The sequence below is a fragment of the Abrus precatorius genome, unplaced genomic scaffold, assembly GCF_003935025.1.
Source record: "Abrus precatorius isolate BTA unplaced genomic scaffold, Abrus_2018 Scaffold6, whole genome shotgun sequence".
Taxonomy (NCBI): domain Eukaryota; kingdom Viridiplantae; phylum Streptophyta; class Magnoliopsida; order Fabales; family Fabaceae; genus Abrus; species Abrus precatorius.
Genome location: NW_020874406.1, coordinates 26,042,951 through 26,049,314, shown reverse-complemented (window position 1 = coordinate 26,049,314; position 6,364 = coordinate 26,042,951).

The window sequence follows — 6,364 nt, the reverse complement described above, 5'->3', positions numbered from 1 at the left end:
AAAAGAAGTATTGGAAAAAAGAAAAAAGTGACTTAAACAAATTTTTTTGGTGATAACCTCAGACCAATCCAATCGATATTGATTTTAACACTTTTCTGGTTTACTTCGCCTTCCACACATTCCTCGGTGACACTTGTTCCGACTCGTTCGCTTATGAGCAGTTTTTGGATAATCAACACGGACCTCCCAAGAACTCAACGCTACCAGTTTCAAATATTAAAACTATGTGGCCAATTGTCCCCTCTTTTGTCATCATCAGTTTCGCTACAGACCTGCTGCTCAGCATAAATTGTCCCACCCTTTCCGAGTGTATTTCTATGTTATCGTCATGCCGTGTCCTAAAGGGTCATATACGTTTTTACAAATTTTGTAGATTCCTTCTTGTCCCTTCGATCCAATCAAAACCCCTTCCCAAAACTGATACAAGCTTCTCCAAAGCCATAGCGCTTTCTGGATGTAGATGATACAATATCTATACAGATGGATACTTATATATATTCGTAGAATTCTATTATATATTCGCACAATCAAGTATCCAACATAGTGGATAATATAGCGAATCCAAATTTGCCGAATCACTCATGTTATGATCTTCTACATCTAGGTCTTTTCCCGTTCCTTCATGCTGGCTTAAGAATGTAATCTTCAGTGAATAGAATTCAGTATCTAATAGACCTTATGCAATTACTGTGCCGTACTTCTCCAATATGGTACGGGCTAACTAGGAGACATCTCTAATTTTTTCCCCGGGTGAATCTATAAGTAATTACCTACTAAGCTTATCTTCATCAAAGCCATACTGACCATCTAACTGATAAATGTGAATAACCGTCCTCCCCCTCTGAAACAGGGGCCTTCCGTTCTGTCTCGAGTGCTTGGAAACAATTTCTCTGTCCTTACTACCTATATATCTAAATCAATAAAGTCAATAACTTATAATAAAGAGACTACTGAACTCAATCACTGCGCTATACATACTCTTCAGTTTTCTGTTGAGGTTCTTATCCTGTAGAAGTCATCTCATAAATTCAGACTGCGATCAAGATTTCAGCGTTCGCCGTAAACCTAGTTTAGCGGTTACCTTCAATTTACGCTATAACTCAAATAGTTGCATAACCCGCAACTCCAAAGGTAGGGCAGTTTCCCATTTTTTAGAACTTCTGCTACCAGAAACAATCGGTATCTCCCAATTATAGCCCCCTGGGTGTAAGAATATATTTTTTCTCACATCCCCAATAGTGTATGTGACAAATTTGTATGCATTCGATCTAGGGTCGTATTCTATGGTTACGATTCTACCTATATGTTCTTTTCATTCCGTCGAAAAATCTATTTTACGTATGATGCACGTAAGAATACCTCCCCCTACATATGCACCTCGCGTAATGATTCCTGCTGCATTAACGCCTTTCACACAACCTGAGTGCTGATCCATAGAATCAAATATGACTGCTGCGTCGGTATTAGTATTTTCTTACCTGAGTGACTGGCTACACTCCATTGCGTGTTGCTCGGGGTTAGATGAGTTTTCGTATGAAAGTCCGATCGCTATGCATATTTGTATTTGGATTTAAGTTCTATTTTATTATCTTTCTAACGAACGGTGAGAATTAGACATAACCCGGTAGCAAGCGGTAATGGATCAATACGTTCCATTGTAATGTCCATTTTGTTATGTACCTCATACTAGCAGTGAACTCTTCTACCCATTTAACCGAGGAATTCGATATAACCTATCTCACCCAGGAGTACCAGCTATTAATCTTTCTTAGTTTAAGATCCACATAAATTATACAGATTAGACAATCTTTTAGTATATTTCATAGTTTTCGCCGATGTAGACTTACGAAGTAATCTGATCCTACGATTTTGTCTGTAAATACTGCATATTTTATTCTCCATTCATATAAACTACTATTTTCTCTCCTATTGAAACGTTCTTCTAGTCTAATTTAAATATACTTAGTTTTTCACGAATTCATAAGATATGATTTGAATATATAAATCACACACCCAATTCGTTATCGTATAGAGTATAGTGAAGAGTTAATCCAATTGCATTACAGATGCTTCAACTTCGTTCTTTTTCTCTGACAGCAATGGTCAGAATCATCTAATGTGGTCGATAATTCCACTGAGAGGTCCACTAAAGTCAGCAAATGTTGGAAGAAAAAGAAATAAGATATACTATCATTTTTAGTCTTTCCAGGCGATGTGTGACATTAAAATTAAGATAATATTAGTTTAACTATATATTACAAGATATATTTAATGTAGCCTACAAAACATACCCGTAGTCAAAGTCAATTACCTATTTCAATAGTCCGGAGATTTGATATGTGTCACCGGAAAATATGAACTGCGAAAGTTCTCAATAAGTATTTTCAATTTCTGAACAAAAATCCGATATGACTTACATTGAGGAGGTCCGCATTGCGTACTATGACACTGATCCATGTATAATTGATAGTATCTACGGAATTGACGCCAAGTTATAGTTGGGCGCTTATATACCATTCAGCTCATGGATGCTAGCGGGTAGAAATATCCCATCGAAAAACCTGTGGGACATAACCAAATTCCCAATTGAAGTGAAAATCTTTCGGAAAAATCAATGCAGATTTTAGGAGGTATCTCGATGAAAGAGGACAATCAATTCAAACCTGGATTTTCGAATTGAAGAGTAGATATTGAGATGAGAATCAAGAAAATATACTCAGCTATTTCAAAGATCAATGACCAATTTCAATTCAAAGCCTGATCTCTTTACATTCAATTTACTTTCCAACAGAGAGTTTTAAATAAAAATCTTGGACTCCAGAATATTGGCCGGTCTCTACTTTCACGCAATTCACGGTTCAACAAGCAATCGCATCATTTCACGATCCAAGGCATGTAGTACTCTTTTGTTTAGGTCATACAGCGATCCTTATTTCATATCGTAATTAACAATCGATAAGCTATGGTCGATAGAAAAATATCATCTATTTGGACAGGTTTCTTCCTGTAGCCTTAACCTATGTAGATTCCATTGGACCCAGAAAATAATCGAATACTAATTGAGAACAATCTGGTTATAAGCCTCCATACCTCAATAGGCTATGATTGTTCCGACTCCTGTTATCCTTCGCACAAAGGTATAATAACAAGATGCTCGTGTAGAATGGCACTGCTTTCTAGAGAACGCATACTAAAGCAGGTATCTCAAGGCTTCTAGAATACAGCTATTACAATGATTCATGCCTGAATTATCTCGGGATCGCTGGTTGTAGTGCTAACTGGATCAGGAAGAAAAAGATGGGATTTCCAGTATCTAATGATTACTCTAATGAACGCGTCGCTGGGAATCTGAGGATTACTCTCATTCAAAAGAGAAATGATTGTATTCTCCAAATATCTGGAGTTCTGCTTTTTGATTATATTAAGAGTGGATGATCCGATTCCGCAAGGTACCATCGATTGGAATTGTTTGATCGTCTTTCTCGCGAGGAAGAAGGCGAAAACATATATCAACTATTGAATTCGGGACAGCTATTTCGAAATCTTATGTGGAAAAGACTGGCAATTTTATATCTCATTTTGCTTTTCGTGCGAAAAAATAACCAACTTGAATGGATGGTTTCTTCAACATAACAAGGAGCTTGGGTCAACATTATTCAATCAAATGAATATTGAGCATGTTTTCCCATCTCTTTCTTGAGATATAACAAGCCGTGGCTATTCTTTGCAACAATTGTTGCTCAATTTCAATGTGGCAATTCCGTCAAGATCTCTTCGTTAGTTGGGGGAAGAATCTCGCGCGACAGAATCCGGATTTTTTGATTGAGACAGTTCGATGAGGAGAGAATTGTATTTTGTCTAGTAATCAATGTGTACTGAGTTGCCAGCACAATAAAACGAAATGATCGGTTATTGTTATAGCAAGGTTAGGAATGTAATGATGAATGCACTCAATAATATTCGAATATGATTCCACGAAGATCTTAGTATTGATTCTAAGTAATCGGATTAGCCCAATTGAAAAGGATCTTCTGATCCAATCCAAGGATCATTCGATCTCATTAGGACATGAGGATTCGAAATATCACACATTGTCAATCAAAAGAGAGATTCCAGCAAACTAAAGAAAGATCGATTCTTTGTTGGGATCCTTCCTTTTCTTCAAACGTGAACGAACAGAAGATAGAATCCAGAAGCGAGGGGGGGGGTTCCCTAAAAGCCTTTCGGATATTCTCACATGGCCGAGCGTATTCATTGGACGTGAGAAGCAATGAAATACATCATCTCTTTCTTCATGAAGAGAAAACGCCAGAGAAATTTCCTTGAGAATCCTGTCAAGAGCCAACGTCTTTTTTCTCTGACAGATGTCAGGCAAACTTATCTGGGCTCTCGATATCCTTACTGAGACGTCCACTAGAGATCAGAAATGGGATTGAATAATAGAACAATCGATATTTCTTGTTTTTGTTCTTTCCAGGCGATGGAGAAACTAAAAATAGAAGCATATTAAAATTCAAGAATAAATTATGTACTACAAAACCGTCTCATATCTCTATTTCATCAGACCGGGATGTGATATGGTTCCAAGGATGTAAATGGACTATCTACCAGATAACGATTCTCTTCTGAACAAAATCCGTTTTTTGGTTTATTTCATCTATCCATGCCCGGAACAGGCGGGAATACATCGTACACGCAACGATTTTGGAATCAGAAGAGATATTTCAAGAAATGGCAAGATCTATTCAACTCTAAATAAACGTGCCGGATCTGGCTGTGTACTCATAGGGAATTGACCTTTTTCTATTGATTCCTACGGATTGCGATCAAAAACCCCATTTTGAATGAGGTATTCAAACTCCAGGGATGAATCGAAAAATCAATCTTATTGGTCCTAAACCTCTCTTTTTTACTGAAGAGAATGAAATCTTTTTTATCTGAAGGATCATAAAAAAAATGGGTCCAACCTCTTGGTGGGAAATGATTTAGATTGATCCCAAACACAAAAATAGTGGTATTTGCTAAGCAACAACATAAATGGAAGGCAGTCAATCAATATAGCATTATCCGAAATCTGATTCAATCCCAATATAGCATCCCTGGTTACATAAGAAATGTATTGAATTCGATTCATTAAAAAGAAATCAGATTCGATCAGCAACGTTCGAATATGGAATTCAAAGGTATCAAATAGGAAATGATACTCTGAATCATATGAACTATCAATGAAATACACGATCAATCCCAACATTTATCATATTTGAAAAAAGTAGTCAGAAGAAATGTTCGAATCTTCCCTTTATTTTATTTCTCTCGAACGAGAGATACCATGAATCGGGTGATCCTAAATATCTTGTTCATTCGCAACAAAATATTTTCTTTTTGCGGTGGTAAAAAAAAACATGCTTTTTGGGGGAGAGATACTATTTCACCAATCGAGTCACAGGTATCTAACATATTGATACCTAACGATTTTCCGCAAAGTGGCGACGAAGGGTATAACTTGTACAAATCTTTCCATTTTCCAATTCGATCCGATCCATTCGTTCGTAGAGCTATTTACTCGATCGCAGACATTTCTGGAACACCTCTAACAGAGGGACAAATAGTCAATTTTGAAAGAACTTATTGTCAATCTCTTTCAGATATGAATCTACCTGATTCAGAAGGGAAGAACTTGCATCAGTATCTCAATTTCAATTCAAACATGGGTTTGATTCACACTCCATGTTCTGAGAAATATTTACCATCCGAAAAGAGGAAAAAACGGAGTCCTTGTCCAAAAAAATGCCTTGAGAAAGGGCAGATGTATAGAACCTTTCAACGAGATAGTGCTTTTTCAACTCTTTCAAAATGGAATCTATTCCAAACATATATACCATGGTTCCTTACCTCGACAGGGTACAAATATATAAATTTCATATTTTTAGATACTTTTTCAGACCTATTGCCGATACTAAGTAGCAGCCAAAAATTTGTATCCATTTTTCATGATATTATGCATGGATCAGATATATCATGGCGAATTCTTCAGATTCCATTGTGTCTTTCACAATGCAATCTGATAAGTAAGATATGGAATCTGATAAGTGAGATTCCGAGTAATTGTTTACATAATCTTCTTCTATCCGAAGAAATTTTTCATCGAAATAATGAATCACTATTGATATCGACACATCTGAGATCGCTAAATGTTCGGGAGTTCCTCTATTCAATCCTTTTCCTTCTTCTTCTTGTTGCTGGATATTCTCGCTCGTTCGTAACACATCTCATCTTCTGTTTCTCTTGTTTTCTCGAGTCTATAGTGAGTTACAGACAGAGTTCGAAAAGGTCAAATCTTTGATGATTCCATCATACATGATTG